Genomic DNA, 18,382 nt, shown 5'->3' on the forward strand with positions numbered 1-18,382 from the left:
CTAAGGTATATTAATACATATGCACATCAAAACGTAGAGATTAGAATCTGGAATTTGTACCCAACCTATCTTAAATACAGATAATGCACACACCATACAGAACAGAGCATTTGAGCCTATTCTAACAGCACTCCCACTGATATCCCCCTGTTAAATGGAGTGTCACATCCATATATACATTAAAACAATACCATATTTTATGCATTAAAAAACAAATAAATTGTTATGCAAAATATAAGGAGTTTGACATTCCTTTGTGAAAAACTTGGCAGAAGAGATAAAGTTATAGATTAGTATAGGCACACTGACAACATCAAACAGAACAAATTGCCTGATTTCATGTGAAAAATTCACATTATCAGGTAAAAAAGATAGCCATTTCAACAGTAACTGAAACCAGAAATGCAGAACTGCATTGAGCACTTCCATGAACATTCCTGCTGACCCAGGAGGAAGAGTTATCTATGCAGGATTAATATTTTGAGTGCAATGCCTGCTCAGCATTCAGAGCAATGCAAGACCAGGCACTGTACATTCAGTACAGGAAACAAACAAGAACCCTGAAATCCTATTTTTCCAGGGCATAGTTACATTCCACTTATGCCAACAGGCCCTCCCAGAGCATGCATTCGAGAAGTAAACCAATATTCACGAAGGTGGCAGCGGGTACAGATGTGTAGCTATGAAAGATTGCTTCCACATGGGGAAACTAATGGAAATTCAGCATACCGCTAGCTTCCAGAAGAATATTCTTATAAAGCAGAACTTCTGTCCTCATCTAAAAATTGTTTTGGTGATTGTTCATATTGGTCTTAAATTGGCTACTCACAAACCACACTCTATTTCAGTCAATGATTTTTGACAGAAAACTTTTTTTGAGCCACTGATAATAATACTTAGATTAAATGACATTTAGACTAGAAAACATCAGGTCACCCAGTATTCTAGCAAGCCATTTTTTGCTACTATAAATAGCAATTTTCTAATTCTTACTTGTTCAGTATGAGTGAATTTAAGGATTTAACTACGTCCTTTACGAATTTAAGTCAAACACTGAAGATTAATTAAATTTAGCCCATTTCAGTTTCATATTCTATACTGCTTGCTATGTTACTTCTCTACCACAAAACAGGTCTACATCGGTATCTATAGTTGATCTACAAATGACTAAATCTGGATATGTGTAAAAATAATTCCATAACACAATATTTGCTTTTAGAAAGTCCAAAATGTATGCATCATAAGGTCCTGTTTAAAGACTTTGAAACCTCTTGTGTACATCCTTGCTTAGAATTTTAAAAGTGTGAAGTACAACTGACAATTTTTTTTCATGTAAGATGTATTCACACTGGCATACGTATTTTTTTCTTAAGAAAAAGAACTTCTACACTCCTGTAGTCTGAGTGGCTTTCATCTTATACCAACAGAAACAATAAAATCAAAGGAGAAAAGTGTCTCCAAGAGTTATCCTCATAAAGGAAAAAATTATGTTAACGCACAGTAATTAAAAATGCAGTCATAACATTGGCTGCAGTGTAATCTAGACATGCCTGTTCTAGCTTTAGAATACTTTGCTGGGATACTTACTTGTAGCAATCTAGGCAGGGCAGCACAGAGCTCAGCAATTGCTAGCAAAATGGTCTATTTTGGGCAGTTGGAAGCTCAATGGAATTGAAAACTTTACAGCAGCAATACAATTTGAATCCTTACACAATATTACCAAATCAAATCTATAACTATGCTTCCTTGTAATCTTCAATTCAGAGTATGTGCTTGGATGATAAAGTGCCCTCGCTTTCCTAGAGTTTGCCTTTATGTTTATAGGAATTAATACTTTCATTCTTCAAAAGGCCCATACGTGAATGAGACTGGCATGTCAGATCAACTATTAGTTTTTGATCTAACAGCCACTCCTGCAGGCTTCTTTGAAATTTGGTATTAGATTTGGTTTTGCTGTAATCTTAGCTCAAGTTGCAAGTTAAATATTGACCTTAAATTAAATCCTATCTATACATTAAAAAAAAAAAAAAGAAAAAAAGAAAAACAACACACCAGAAAACCCTAGCTTGATATGGCACTGGAAAATTAAAGGACAAGTAAAAGTCAATTTACACAACTCATCAGTTGCTCACACCACCACTTCATAGTGTGGATACTTGCTTACAATGTGTATATGCTACTGGTATTTCAGAGACATTCACAATTGCTTCCATGTCTCCAATACAAACAATCCACTAATAATTCAGAGAGTAGCAAAATCCACTGCAATAAAAGAATCCAGGAAATATGTGCCTGAATTCAGCCTAGCATGCAAAAATGGGTGGATTTCCTGTACCGACATTTTACCTCCCACATTACTTTGCACTGTGGTCCCAGTTTCAGCTGACTTGAGGACCTAAGCTACATAGCAGAAAAAAAAAAAGCCCATTGTCTGGAGACAGGTTCACAGTGACTGTCCTTACCGTGTGATTTCTCTCAATACCTATAGATGGTCCACATCAACTCAAACTCATCACTGTTCTTACACCTGCAGTGGTACAGGTGTAAGACAGGTGGCTTGCACCTTCCTCTGTGAGGGTCAGGGTCACGTACAACCATCAGCACAGCTTAGGGCAATTCTCCAGATTCCCCAATTTGTGCTCCTGATACAATCCTTGTAAATTATTACAAGATTGCTGGATAACTGTACACAAAAGCATTCTGACTGCTCCCTCCACTTGAATGACTTCTGTGCTCTGACTGTGTACAGGGGTGAGGAACGCAGTGGCAGGAGGCTATAGTGGCTATGAGAAGAGACAGAGCACAGAGGGAGGAAGACAAGAGCTTTTGGCTCTCTTGTCCCCTGATATCCGCATATGGGGTAAGGCAGACCAAAAAAACCAGCTCCTAAATGTAGAATCAGTACATAACCATGCTGACATGTTAGTAAACAAAATATTTTTTTCATCTGTTACAGTTATTACCCATTTCTTTTTCCTCAGGAAATGAGACTTCAATCAAGAAAAACACTAATATCTAAGATAATTACAGAAGATCCATCAGAAAAATTTCCTTCTAAAAGCTTAATCTGTAAGTAAAAATGTCACTACAATACTTTGCTTTGTTATCTAATTGTCACTCAAAGAAACACAGCAACATTACTGCACGGAAAAAAAATATGCTCTACAACCTACTTAAATACCTTTCTTTTCCTACGCTTGAAGACAACAGCAACATTAATCAAAGAGATAATAAGTATTGCTACTACAGAAAAAGTAGCCCATCCCCTCAACAGATGCACATTTCTATTTAAAAAGCAATGTAATGTTTCCTTATACTGACTTTTTTCTGTATACAGTTCTCTAAGACAGCAATAATTTCCATTGTGAGGTACATTACATGGCCAGGCACATTCTATGTGGAAGGGAAAACCAGTTACTAACCTTTTCATATCCTGTTCCCAGGGTAGATACATCTCCTCCACTCTTGGCTGAGGCATCTACTGGGCACTTGAGCCAGGTTTTTCTTGGCACTGAGTGAAATGAGCATTTCTTTGTGCTTTTGACCAGAGTAGATACCATTCTGACCTGTTTCCCATTCCATTATGTGACGTTACTGATGGAAACACATGGTGAAATGGAAGAAAAGGCAGAAGAGACCTCACAGAGCAGGCAATTCTAAAAAAGGAAAACTGATACTTTGCTTGTGTTTATAATTCTTCTTTGTATGATTTTCAAAGTGTACTTCATGGATCCTGAGAATCATGGTCTATTTAGAAGACATGAACGTTACCAAACCTGCATCAGCCCTCACAGTGACAGTGCTCTGCAATGATACGAATGGGTGACCAAGTAATTAGTCTGCAGAATTACAAAAAAGGTTCACTTCCCTGCTACATTGCATGTGCTACTTAGAAGTCACAAGGTAATCTAGGTAATGCAATAGTAATCTAAAAAATTTATAAGATGACACTTTAGCTCTGGCAACGCATGTTAGAAAGTATCTGTGGATAGGCAGGGATACGTTTTATTTTTTCTACATGTGGAATAAAGAGGATAATGCTAAGGCTTCAGTTTAGAATAACACAGAGGGTTAAACAAACAGTTGAGGCTGTACACCTTCCCTCTCCCTTATGCCTATGAAGCTCAGTCATGAAAATTGAAGATAAATAATATCAATGGAATACGTACTTCTTTATGTCAAAAATTTGGATAAAACTTTGAAGATCTTTGCCCTTATAGAAAGAGACACAAAAAAACCCCCACCCTGGTACTAGTGATAAGTACATTAGTTTGGAGTTATTAAAAGTTAATAAGATCTTTTGTAGTAATCATACCATTGCCAAATAGACTTGACCTTACCTAGCACCAGAAGCTGAAGACCACCCATTGAAACATCTGCAACCCTTTAGCAACTATCAACATCATCTCATGCAGCAGACTATGTCGGGATTCTCATCCTGTGATGATGAGAAAATACTATGGGCAGACTACATGATGCTAAGTTTTATAAACGCTACCTGGTAAGACAGCTGCTTGCATATGGAAGGTAACCCTGCACAAACGAGACACAGAGCTGACTACAGTCCTTGGAGATTATGGAAGAGAGAGAATCATAGAATCATATAGGTTGGGAAAGACCTTTAAGATAAGAGTCCAACTGCAAACCTAACACTGCCCAAGTCCACCACTAAATGCTAACTTACGCTGGACTTTCACTCAAGAGAAAAAAGGTGGCAAACACTCCATACAGTCACACAACAGCAAAGGCTTTTATAGAAAGACTAAGTCAAATGACCCATATTTAAAAAAATTGGTAGAGCAGGACGCCCTACAGAAAGGATCAGGTACAACCCAGACCATGCCATGGTAAAGAGGACTACTGCTACAAGTTCCAAGCACCTGTCTCTGGCTCTATGGCTTATTTATTCTTTGTTTGTGCAAACACATTTCTTGGAATAATCTGGACCAGCAGTCTAGATTAGCAGTTCACAAACTGGGAATGCATCTGGGAGGAAAAAAAAAGGGTAGCAAATATCAGTCTCCAGCAGAAGCATCTCAAAGCAGCAGCTCTTCTGCTTTTGAAGTCACTTGCGGCTCAGCTCAGTAAGCTGATTGCAACACTGAGCTTCTGTGAAGTAGTTAATAGCTGCTGGGGAGAGCTACTGAAAGTGATTCCAGGGAGAGAAATGCCTAAAGCTTCCCAGTGAATGATGAGATCTTTCTCATTGATGCAGAGTAAGAAATAACAGCCAAAGCCACCATTTTGACATCTTACTTTCCTGGAGATACGGCCTGAATACAGCACGCTCTGTGGGGCGGAACTGGCAGAACTGCAGCCCCCAGCAGCCACCCTTGTCCCGCAGCAGGGAGAGGTACCTGTAAAGGCAATTCTCTAGAGCACAATCTAGAGTAATCTCCAGCTTTTTATCTTAATCCTGCTCTGTTCCCCCTACCTCAAGAAAACATGCATCCAGTTGAGAGGAAGGGTAGAGAACAGCAGAGAAAACGTGTGAGAACGGCTCCTGGATCTACCACATGCAGCGTTTCCAGCAGATCTGGAATTTAGCTGTGGGCGTAAGCAGTTTATTGGCACAGGTGAGGCTATACCAACAGGAGTAAAAATAGGATGGTGTTGCCAGTCTGATGCTGATTCTAACATCAGTAGAGATCGCAATGCCAATGCGGGTGCCTGCCTCAAAGAAAAATGACATTAGAGGTTTCTACCCTACACTTCGATCTGTAGTGGCATTTGAATCAAAGGAGGGAAAGGAATACCCAGGTAAGAACTACTAAACATGCTAAACCTTTCAGTAGTGAGAAGGATACTTTGATACATAACAAGGGAGACAACGGAAGAAAAAAAATTTCCTCTATAGAACCAACGCTGTCACACAAATCCCTAGCAGGGGTGGCACCAGAAAGGTCCTAGAGATTACCAGAAGGGAGGGTTGATGCGTAGGTGCACAGAGTTTCAAGCAATTTTGTTATGCCATTGTGTCTAGCTGCAAAGAGGACCAGTCTTGTTTGTGGAAAGCATCAAGCCTTGGCTCTTTTTCTTACTTCCCATTGTAAAGGTCAGACACATATCTGAGGTATCTCAATATATTTTCCAGTCTTGAGGCTTTTTAATGATCCTTCAGCTACTGCTCTGGGAATGTTACAAAAATGCCTTGAAGGCAGAACAAACCTTCTCTTGTCCAAAGATGAGATGTGTACCTTCAACCTAACAGATGAGAGTTAAATAGCACCAAAGCAGCACTCTTAAGGAAAACATGATTGCAGAGCTTTAAGAAGAGAAGATCATGAGGACTCCTATTGCTGTCTGCCACGACCTAATAGAAAGGTGTAGAGAAGGTAAAATCAAACTCTTCTCAGAAATGTGCAGTGAAAGGACTACATTAGATGAAGCAACAGACACAAGCTGCAACAAGGGAAATTTTGATTAAATATTAAGAAATCATCCACCATGACGGCAGTCGAACCTTGGAACAAGTTACTGAGAGAAGATGTAGAATTTCTATCCTTGGAAATGCTCAGAACCTGACTGGACAAGGCCTGGAGCAAACTAAGTAGGCCACACTTTCAGCAGTGGTTTGAATTACATAAAATCTCCAGAGATCCCTTCCAATCTATATAATCCTGTGATTCTTGACCAGGCATTCCTCTTGTCAGAAACAGAAGGTGGGACAAAGATTCAAGAAAATAATCCTGTTGGTGTCTCTCTGGTAACTCCTGAAGTTTTTTTTAAAACAAATGTGCTACATTTACCTCCACTCTGTGGTCTTGGGGCAAATGTGGAAAAGAGTTGTAGGGGATGCTGCCATGGAAGCTTTGGAATTCCTGTGGTATGAGGGGCAGAGCAGAAATCATGGTCCATGGTAGCAGAAAGAAATAAAAGACAAACTTAATGAAAAGTACCCCCACAAACCTACCTATTTACCACTATGCTATTTACACTACAGAATTGTTCAAGGAATCTAAGAGCACCAGTTCTCATACACATTAAAAAAAAGGTCAGAAAGGTCTGCATGAGATGAGTGCCCATCCTGTCCTGATGCTACTGATTTTTCCATCTCTGATGTCAGAGATAGACACCAGAGATACCAAGCATGAAAAACATGCTATCAGTGGAAGAACTTCACTTAAGTTTTCCCGAAATACTTGTGCTGCTATCACAGGTCAGTATCTTTATAGCGAAGCTGAATTGTATTAGGAGATATCTTAACAGAAAGTTTTCATCTTTGTCCAATGTTTTATGACATCTATGTACAAGAAGCAATAGACATTATGCTCATAAAATCCAGAAATAGCACTGTAGCATGAGTACTTCCCACAAATTTCACAGCTAAGAAAGAAACACTGCTAGTTACTGCTTTGCTTTTCCGCAGTTTGCTATTTCTAGTAAATTTTGAAAGTATTAAGTGTGCACTGTTTCTTTGCTCCAGTGCTGTAGGGCATTTCTTTATAATCAGGAGGAAGTAGGAGAACTGAAATGAGTGTTACTTTCAGCAAAAGCTGAGTCACAGTTACACTTTGCTACGCAACACCCTGCCCTTTGTGTCCTTCTGCCTACAGGCTGCAGCAACCTTCAGTTGTCTACAAGTTGAAAGTCATGTTCAAAAACCAAACGATGACATCAGCAACTTTTGTAATATGTCACATGGACCTATGAGCATGATTTTCGGAAAGTACCAAGTTTAGAAAATGTTGCTTCTACTATCCCAATAATGTGACAAGAACTTTTTGTTTATATGGTTTATTTGTAATATTGTGTAGGATTGGGGGTTTGAACCTGAAAATAAAAATGAGATGTTACTGGAAACTGACTAACGGTGACAATGGCCACTAACGGTCCTCCTTTATGTGAGGGTGTATATTAGGAACTGCAGAGAATTGATCAACACATGCTTATTATGTCATCCGGGGATCAAAGTCAATGGAGAGACTCGTACTGCTTTCAGTAGCATTTGGATCAAACAAGTCATGATGCAAAAACAAACCAACCCCAAAAGAGCTGGTATCAAATCCCTGGGTACACACTAAAAAAGGATGACTGAAGTTCCCAGCGTGATATATTGTCTGTGACTAGTCAAATTCCCAAACTTCTGAGCACTCACAAATAAAGTTAACCGCTAGTAAATCCGGCAGCTGTTTCAGCTTCATGTTGGTCAGAGTTTATATACCCAGGCTTTGCGAGCAATGCTAGAAACCCTTTGTCACTGTTGGACACCTTTTAGGGCATCTACTAATACCTATGGCTTATTTGCACAATAAACTCATTATTATTTAAGATGCTCTTGCCTTTCTGCAAGGGGTTAACATCACCCAGCCGAGAAAAGAAAAAAAAAAAGTACAAGCAAGCCTAAACCATTTGCTAAATGAACATATCCTTTGTGCAGCTGAACAATATTGACAAAGCTATACAAGCATCTAAATACCTAACTGCATTTTTGTACCACATTTTACATATCTATAGTTCAGTGTAGAGGGTCAAGTTATTACTACATTTTTACGTCCAGTTTATATTATTATCAATGAATTATTCTTTATCTTAAAGGAATAGTATAAGCATATTATACAACATGCTCTTTGCCTCTATCCTCTTCTAAATCAGAACTTCCTAGTTTTAGAAATAGTTTTAAAGATAAGTTTATAATATGCAATATGAGCTTCTATATTGTCTCAGCCACAGTTCCAACATGAATCACAACAGCACTGTGCCACATTAAAGACCCAAACTAGACACTATGCTGTGACATATGGCTACCATAAGCTTATTCAGAACTTGGGTATTTCTGCCTGTGCACAACTAGATGGTACAGACAACCATAGCGTATTTCAGAAAAGGACCCATCCGATCTCTGTGAAGTTGGTTTCAATCTGCATCCATCTGTGCAACTTGTACCTTGTATTATCAGAAAGTGAGCTAATATTCCTAAAATGGAAATTGTCAGAAAGCAGATACAAGAAGGAAGGACATTCTGTCATATCTGAATGTTACACAATGCTTCACTAACACAATTGTCAGCATTAACTCGCAAAACCTCAGGTCATGTTCAGTGTCAGATGTTATAGGACTTCTTCGTAAACCATTAAGCTTTAGAGAAAAGGTATCTGAAGATACCAAAAAAAAGGACAAAAGGGACTTTCAGCATGTTCTCTGTATATCGTATCACACAATGAAAAAAAAAATAAGGAGTCTCAGGAAAGGTTAGAAAATATTTCTTCCTCTGTGCAACTGCTCTCCTTTAATTTACTGCATTCTGTTATAAACTTACAATCCAGTTCTGAGAGAAATTAATGCTCTTTTGTGGATCCAAGTATTTAGCAAACCAGGCAAAAACCATGAGTGTCATCTTCCCAATCATATTAACAGCAAAACTCCTATGATTGAATGAATCAAGAGTTAACACTACAACGCATTACAGGAACAGTTTATAGTAATTAATTGTCCAAATTATAGGCTTATTTTTAGTAAGTGTATCATCACAAAATGTTTTGTTATAAATGCTAGAGCACTACAACAAACTAGAAACCGTCAAGCTCATCTTTGAGAAACATCAAGTGGGAAAAAAAGTAAAAATAACTCCAAGTAACATCCCTTACTCCTGTTACTGGAAAGAATATAAATTAACACCTATGGCACTAACGCATTCCAACACCACAGTCTATGGGTGCAGCTAACCCACTCTTGCACGGAAGGGATTAGCTTCAAAACAGCACCATCCCATCTCTTCCTCAGCCTCGTGAAGCACATTCATGAGGGGAGAAGAGACTGTAAGAAAGGGGCCATACATTATCTCCACTGTCACTCTTGGTGAGTTTGCAGGTAGAGAATGAACAGCACAGTAGAAGTTTTATAACAAGGTACCCCCAAATCAATGGAACCAGGTGTGGTACCGGTAAACAATACCAAAGGGGGTTTCAGTACTAGATTCTTCATTAGACATAGCCAGTTACTTGCTGATAGCCTCTCATGTGCCCAGTGAGAAAGGATGTGGAAATCCAGATTTAACCTCGTCTTTAAAACAATCGCTGAAAATTATTTTAAAAGAGTATTTATTTGTTTCATGTCAACATTATTTTTTTTATACAGATGACCATTATATTTTGTATCTAGATTTTCATTGCAACATTTAATATTGTACAAGATTGCTATTTGTAACTGGACAAGAATCTGCAAAGTAACACTTTGCTGGATTTACCAGACCTTAGAATACACATTTCCTCAATGCAAAATCAGAAATGCTGATTTAAAAAAAAACAAAAAGTGTCACTTTGTTTTACAGTTCAAATGCACTATAAAAAAATGTTCCCAAGAAACATCTGGTTTGTATTCACACCAGTTTGGTTTAAATACATATGTCAACAGACAATCCTCATATTCCAAGTCTGAGTAAAACCAGACCTTTCAGCAAATTCAGCCTCACCCTAAATTCCTTCTGAAATAAGTGGTAATTTCTACTTTATTTGGTGCAGAATATTATCCACTAGTGATAAAACTCTCAATAAACTTAAAAATCTTAACCTTTAATAAACAATTCTTACCTCATCCTACTATCACTGATCTCAGTGGCACAGGAACATATTCTAAGGGCTCATTACATAAAAAATCATATGCCTTTTAGATTTGAAATTATATTCTTTAAAGAACTGACAACAAGCACAAAAATTAATCATAATAACCTTTATTACAGATGCACTCTTTATTTTCAGCAGCTGAAGAATCTTTCTTTAGGGTGACAAATAACTCCAGCATTTAAGCACAACAGCAATCTCAAAACAACAAAACTCTATAGCAGTGATGAAGTAGCAAAAGAATAAAACCTGGCTTTCTTTATCTGCATTTTCAAGCCCTTACAAAGATTGCACTAAAGATGGCATAACTGCCCAGGAGGCAGGCAGGATACTACACTTCACAGTTATTAAAAGCAATTGGAATTACAGAAGTTAAAGCAAAACTAGACTTTAAGTACTGTTTAGTATAGCACAAAGATTAAAAAACATTATTTTCCCAGATTACAAAGGGCTTTTAGGACATAAGCTAACACGATGAATTATTGCAATTTTTCATTTTTCTAAAATGTGAATAAAACAATAATAGATCATGTGAAAGTTAAATCAGTTTTTAGTAAGAGTCTTGAATAAAATTGAAGCAGTATACAACTCAATCCTTAAAAAATCACTTAATTATTTATAACAGAAATCAACTTAAAAAGCTAAAAAAACCAACTTGTAATTAGGCATGCTGTATCACTGAAATGTATTTTCAAAAGTAAGTTAGTGATTTTACTGGGAGGAACCGAGCTTTTGTGGGAAATCTCTCAGTTCCAGAAAGTATGCAAAATTAAACAAAAACTAATTAGAAAGTCTTTGCTTACAACAACGTAGATGTAAGAAGTTATCTGAGTCCAAACACAAACCAATGACCAGAAGTACAATTTACATACCTGCTACTAGAGGGGGGGAAGCAGTAGACTACAAACAAAACCAGTACATTAAAATTATCTTAAAAGCAGTTACGGAAAGGGAATCAAATTTTAGAACTATCTTCACTTTTAACATTGTGTAGATTGTGTGTTTCAGCAGCCAAACACGTGGTTTTTGGTCACACATCAATCCACATGAAGAAAGGAAACCAAGAAGAAGCAAACTCTCCCGTTCAAGAACCTACTCACCCAGTCCTGCATCACTTCAGTTTGCAAGAACTGTCACTGAGCTCAACAGGGACAGGATCACACCCCCCTGGGAAACAGCTTTATCTTACTTGCACTACTTCTAAACGTAGGGCAGAACAAAGATACCAACTCAGAATCATTCAATAAAAAAATATTTTGAGATTTAAACATCCAGACGAGTCAAAGAAATGAAAGATTAAATACTCACAAAGCAACAATTCTCTCCTCTAATGTAAGCTGCATGGTGCTTTTCTGCTAATGTTTAAATATATTGCCTTGACACACATGTTCATGCATGGTTTTGCTTCTGCTGTGCATTCAACTGAATGAGCAATAGATTAAGGATTTTTAAGCATTGTGCTCACTTAGGATAAATGTTCCACAGTACGCAGTGCCCTGCTGTTTATGGAAGTTTCAAAATGGTAGTCATGATCTATTGAGTCCATTTTCAACTTCACACATTCAGTAAGGCATTCCAAAGCAAGAGACAAGTCCCAAAGAATGTATGAACCTCAACAGCTATAAAACCAGGAGCCCTCGGGAAAACAATGTGTTTTTTTTAACTTGTTTACCCAACTGTTCCTGCTTTGCAAAATACATTTCCCATTGTGATTCACAGTATACTACAGCTCTTTCTTTATGAACTTTATTAATAAAGTTATACATTTTTAATATCAGCTGAAAACCAGAGTTCCAGTCCACTGGCAGTCCTAGATAAAGGCTGATAGGCCAGAGCAAACAAAAAAAGATCCAGTGGATACAGAGGAAGTGACAGGAAGTTTGGGAAGAAATAAACAGAACAGAACAAAAGTTTCAAAGAGCCTGAGCTGCGTCAAGAAGATTTATGTGAAACATTTTGACTCTACAGTCTTGGAAACTTTGATTTGGGGGTGGGGAAGAAGGCGAGGGCAGGAAGAATTAGAATGGAGAATGCAGCAACAGGGCTTAATCTATTTCTGAGCTTCATGAGTCACGTTTAATGTAAACTTTCAAGTTACACTGTTGGCTAACAGCGGTAGCAACAACAAAACATTCAGAAATTCTCTAATTCATGCATGATATAATTTCAATATAAACACTACCAGGTAAACAATCCTGCACCAACCTTGTGAATAAACGAGCTGACGAAATATCAATTAGAAATTAACAGACTTATGAAATAGTTTAGTATTAAATGAAAAGCTATTACATGAATCAAAGTTTGATTCTCAGGTAACTATCACAAAATTTGTTAGAGCTGAATGCTTTCAGCTCTTACCAAAATTTGAGGACAGAAATAAAAAAAAGGGACTTTTTTTTATAAGTTATTCAAATTTTCAATGATGTAACAAATGTCACAAATGGAATAAATTGATTTGTGAGACTATTAGACTACAGCAGATTCTATGAATAGCTGTGTTGTTTCAGTTCATACAGATGCTGCGCTACCTGTTCTGCAGAAAGTAGTAAAAGTTCAAAAGAAACATGTAAAGGCTTTAATGTGCAATTTCTATTTATCTTAGGTATTCACATGGCAAACGGTCTTAATGTTATGCTCACCACATTACTCTGAGGTCCAAAACGTGCTATCTCTATTTGTCAGAAAGCATTACATGACTTACCTAAAACTCCCTGCAGTAGACTGCACACTTCCTAAGTTTCTTGCTCACATCTTAACTACTCTTTTTCTACCTGAAAAGAAAAATGCTCAGGATCACTGACAGTTCTGTTTACACTTGCTCAGAGAAAGGAAGTTACCCCCTAAGGAATAAGACAAAATAATTTCTTCATTTCTCAAAAAGCCATGCATTCTTGACTTTGCTGCTTCAAAAACCAGGAGACTCCCATGAAGAAGAAAACTACAGGATACGACTTGGTGCCTATGCTTGATCAAGGGCTGCTCCTAAGTAACAGCAGAACTGTACACACTGAGGGATTTTTAAACTTTTTTTTAAACATTAATTTTCTCATATCCCTTCATCACCCAGACTATACCCACTTCTACAAAAACTTTTATCATGTCCCTTCTTGAATCCCATCTTCCCTCATTAGATTCACAACCACAATGTAATAAATCGCTTTAAGGGTAACTGCCATCCTCCACCTTGCATAACCTAACGATCTAATGAGAAAACGGTATTTCAAATACATTTCAAATGCATCATGTTTTCTCTAAAATGAAAAAGCCAGACTGCAAGAACTGACTTGACACTCAGCTCTGGTTCATACCAAAAGGAAATCCATACGATTGTGAAAGACAGAAAGTAGCACATTTAAGTCACAGATATAACTCCCATTTACCATTTTGGAGAGCTCCCACAGAAAAAGGAAGACAACCACAAATCAGAAATGTAACACAGCCAAATCTCCTCTACAGCCACAGGAAAGATAGTTATAATTTAGCAACAAAACAGCAACTCCTCCAGGCAGAACTACATCACAAACATCATACTGAGAAAAAAAAAAAAAAAATCACTCCTCTTTTCCTTCTACCCTCAGGCTCATAATTAAAGGAAACTCAAAAAAGATCCTCTTTATTTTTATTGCTTGAAAACAAAGAGCCCTGTTGAGTTAGGGAATACACATCTCTTTCTTAACTTCCCTCCTTCTGTCTGTGCTGAAAATGGATTCCAGACAGAAGGCAATAGAAAAATATGTATTTTAATCAGATTAATAGATCTAAGTTGTTAAAAATCTGTGGCCCTTCAAACGTCTAATAAGAATTAAAATACTCTGATTCCAGTAAAAATCTAGATCTTTAATAGAGAAAAGAATATTAGCATTTAGAAGTGAGGAGGGGCTTTAATCATCATGGAATTTAAAGAACAGTTGTTAATTATTGCCTATGTGAAAGCAAAGGGTTGAAAGGAAGAATAATGACAAGATTAAGTACCAAATTTATGCTTCTGTTGAAACCACAGTTTTTAAGCATCCACCCCAGTTAAAAAAGTGAAGCTCCGGGAATATGTTTTGGAGGCACTCCATCGGTCCACTTGGATTGCTTTGTGAAAATATTCTTCAGCTGCTGACTGGCCATTTCTGTCCTTCAGCCTGTGAGAGCCACTCTAATGGCTGGTAGCTCTTCAGGTTCGTCCCAGTAACGTCGATGAGGACATTCAGTATATTGAGCAAGTTTGTCACATTCTGGGATGGGAATGAGTAGGATCCATAGATCATGGCAGTTCTGCTGTAGAGGGCATTTATTATGCACGGCTCACACATAGTCCAATTCTGCTCAGTACTCACTGATTTCCAGGAAGGTTGTTTCACACAGAGCACCACCTGAAACCTACATAGGGCAAATGGAAAATTCTGGGAAAGCTTTATTTCAAAGCACAGAACTTTTTCCAGGATGAGGGGATTATTTAATTATTTTTCCAGAGAGGTTCTAGTGTAGGATAGTACATCACAGGCAGCGATGTAAAGTCAGTACAGATTTTCTTTTGGAGTTACAGGAAGCTTTGCAATGGTATTCTGGTAGCTCATTCAGAAGCCTGTTTCCTTGTCAGCATACAGTCATCCTTGTAATGGTGAGGTAAGGACTGTAAGCGCCCCCTTCAGAAGAGGTGCAGTGTTATCTCCAGAACTGCCGATATATCCTGGGGCTGTTTTGTTGAACTTAAGAGCAACTAATTGTGCAATGACATGTATATTGGTCCAAACACCATTCTGTTTGACAGGTGCGTTCACAGTAGCATGTAACCGGAAACAGCTTAATGGAAAAGCAGCAGCTATTACATTTCTAGAAGCTAATGAAGTAATCCAGGTTTTTGACAAAGAACAGCTTTACCACTCTGATTTTAGGAACAGCACAGATTCGTTGATATAGGTTTCCAACATTTCTTTTTCTTAAAGCAGCTGAAGAAGAAAGGCTTGTATTCCTGAAAGCTTGCCCACTGCTCTCCTCTCTCCCTCTATATGATTCAGTCTAATAAGAGACACAGGCACTCCTCACTAACCATAGCATCTTCCCTTGGAATGCTCTGTGACAGCAGTATTTAGCTGAAGTTTGCACTGCACTACACTATCATCACACTGCACGACAAAGCCCTTCACACTGGATATGCAACCTCTGCGAACATATGCCGTGTTACCACAACAGAAGACTGAAAAACAAGGATTAGAATTATCAACAACTATTAAACTATCTTTTCTAGTGCACTGCCACACATGAAGGGCTGAATCTCTACTTTCTTCAATCCTCCCATCAAAAATTTGGCCAAGACTATGCAAAAACACTTGGCAATAACTTTAAATGAACTACTTGGTTGAACTGTGGAATGAAAACATTCCCATTTCAGATTTAGTTCACATTAGTCTCTTATTAGTTCAGATTAGGCTAGATTTAGTTCAACACCTTTATCTTTCCAATAGAAAAAGGTGAGTTTAAGAGCTTGTGTATGCAGATGCAGACCCATGACCCATATGGGGACAGAAGCTGGCACACTCATTTTGCCTTCGGGCAATTTTAACTTACTTCACAGCTCTCTCATAGACACCTTTACTTAGCACTTATTGCGTAACTCTTAGCGAATTTTTTCAGGTCTTTCACCTGCTCACAGTCACTAGCAGACCAGAAGCTACTTGCTGATGATGTAATTCAAGTTCCTTGTTTCACGTGACCCACCACATCTTCCTTGAGCTCAATTTGAGAGGATGACATCCCAAGCTAAAGACCTGTTTGCCGCTTGGTGTGGCTGCAGAAAACAACAGCTTTGGGAGACAGCCAGTTACTGACTTCTATGCACAATTTTTCAGAAAAGCCACACACAGAAGGAATCAAAAGGACCCAGCAGTTTTGTAATACCCAATTCTGAAATTACTTGTTACAGTAACAAGTGGGTAAGCCTCAACTACCAAACACCACTACTAGAAGCTTGCACACATGGCCCAATATCTTTTCAAACATACAATCACTGTAACACTTGGGTTTTTACATGTAGAAATTTTTTGAAGTGTAGACTTTTTAGATGGAGGATCGGAACCTTAGAAAGAAAGTCAAAGAGCCAAGGGCAGCTCCCACAGGGGAGTGTAAACACACCAAGGCTTTGGGCTTTCACAGAAAGGGTACACAGCCACAAAGGCTGTTTTTGACAGAAATGGACTTGGCAACTGGAATATAAGTTAAACAGTATCCTTGGGAGATTCTAGATAGAAGCTGCTGCTGTCATTGCTGGAGTTAAACAAAAAGACTGTAATATCAATGGCATCCGCGACGGGACACTTATGCAATAATTATTTGTGGTGATGTCATGTTCCAGCGGGCACAGAAGCCCTCCCCCCGGGAAGGCGCTGTTTTGCTTTACTGGGAGCACGGTGGCCTGCTGCGGGCTCCGGCTGCCCCCGCGGGAGCCGTACCCTCCCGCACCGCACACCGCACCGAGCGCGCCGTAGCGCCCCGCCGATGCCAAATGCAGGCCAACCGATGGCACGGCGCAATGCGGCCTCTCCGCTCCGCCAGCCATAAACCCGGCCGGCTCAGAGGCACGGCTACCCGCAGCCATCAGCGCCCCAGCCGCGGCCCCCCGCCCCGCGGGGCGGGCATGGCTGCGCCGGGCCCGGGCTCTCCACCCGCCCGCCCTCCCCTCAGCCAGGGCGGCGACAGGCCCCGCTCCCCCCCGGCCGGCGCCTCCCTCACCTCTGCCTACCGGCCCGAGCCCTGCGGCCGGGGGATGAGGGGAGCCCGGCCCGGGAGGACGAAGCCTCCTCAGCCACGGCGGGAGCCCAGCCCGGCCCGGCCCCACCCCGCCCCGCCGCCTCGGCGAGGCCCGGCCCGGTCGCCCAGCAACGGCCGGCGCCTGCAGTAAACACCGTCACGCACGTGACGTGACGCAGCACGCGCAGCCCGGGCTAGGCGTGAGGCGGTAACCGCCGCGTTACGTCACCAGCCCTAGCGCTGCCAGCGCCTATAAATAACCCTGGGGGTGCGCAGGCGCAGTGCAGCGCGGGGCGGGGGGGCGGGTTCCGGGCCCGGACCCGGCGGGGCGGGCAGGGCAGTGCCGACGCGCCCGCGGCTGCCGAGCTCCCTCCCTCGCCTTCTATTTTTACTCCTTTGTTTCAAGTCCCCGCCCTCCGCCGGCAACCGCCACGGGAGGACGGGATGACACCATCCGCTTCCCGGAACGATGACGCGCCGGGCGGAGCGCTGGGGGGGAGCCCGCTGGAATGCGCGCGGGGCTTCGCTGCCTTAAAGGGGCAGCGTCCCCCTGCCCCGCCCCCGGGCGGGGGGCGGCCCTGACGGACGGGCGCAGCTGGCGGGGGGGGGGGGGGGGGGGTCGGCGGTGCGGGACCCCGCGCTCCGCCCGGCTCTGGACCCCGGTGCTGGTGCCGCCGCCGCGGGGCCCGACCCCTGCCCCAGGCGCTGGCGCCGACCCGGGGCGCGGGCGGGCGGGAGCTGGTGCCGTCCCGCGGCGCGGCCCGGCCCGGGTGTCGCCCGCGGAGGGAAGGCGGTGCCCCGGGCAGGGGTCGGGCCCGCGGTGGGGGGCTCTGGTACTCGGCGGATCCCCGCCGCCGCTGGCCGCGCTGGCAGCGCGGTTTTCCGCGGGCCGGTGCCGGTGCGGGCCCCCCGCCGGCCTGGCTGGGCCGCGGGCCGGGGGCAGTGCCGGGTCCTGCCCCATGGCAGCAGCATCGCACGGGCAGCCTCTGGCTGCCGCTGTAGGGCGAACCGCAGGTACCCAGCGCCAACGAAACGGCGCTGACGAAGGACGGAGTCCTTAATGTATATTCTGTATATTTCTAGCTGAA

The 18,382-nt window shown here is 41.2% G+C and overlaps 1 long non-coding RNA gene across 1 annotated transcript in view; it reads right to left on the reverse strand.

Moving 5' to 3' along the window:
- The window catches only part of LOC129785350 (uncharacterized), a 65,427-nt gene extending 48,173 nt beyond the window's left edge, over positions 1-17,254 (reverse strand). Inside the window, exon 1 of the long non-coding RNA XR_008749286.1 lies at positions 13,261-17,254. This is a non-coding gene — a long non-coding RNA (uncharacterized LOC129785350). The remainder of the gene's footprint in view (positions 1-13,260) is intronic.
- Positions 17,255-18,382: the final 1,128 nt, after the last annotated feature.

The sequence above is a fragment of the Falco peregrinus genome, chromosome 11 (genome assembly GCF_023634155.1).
Source record: "Falco peregrinus isolate bFalPer1 chromosome 11, bFalPer1.pri, whole genome shotgun sequence".
NCBI classification, from domain to species: domain Eukaryota; kingdom Metazoa; phylum Chordata; class Aves; order Falconiformes; family Falconidae; genus Falco; species Falco peregrinus.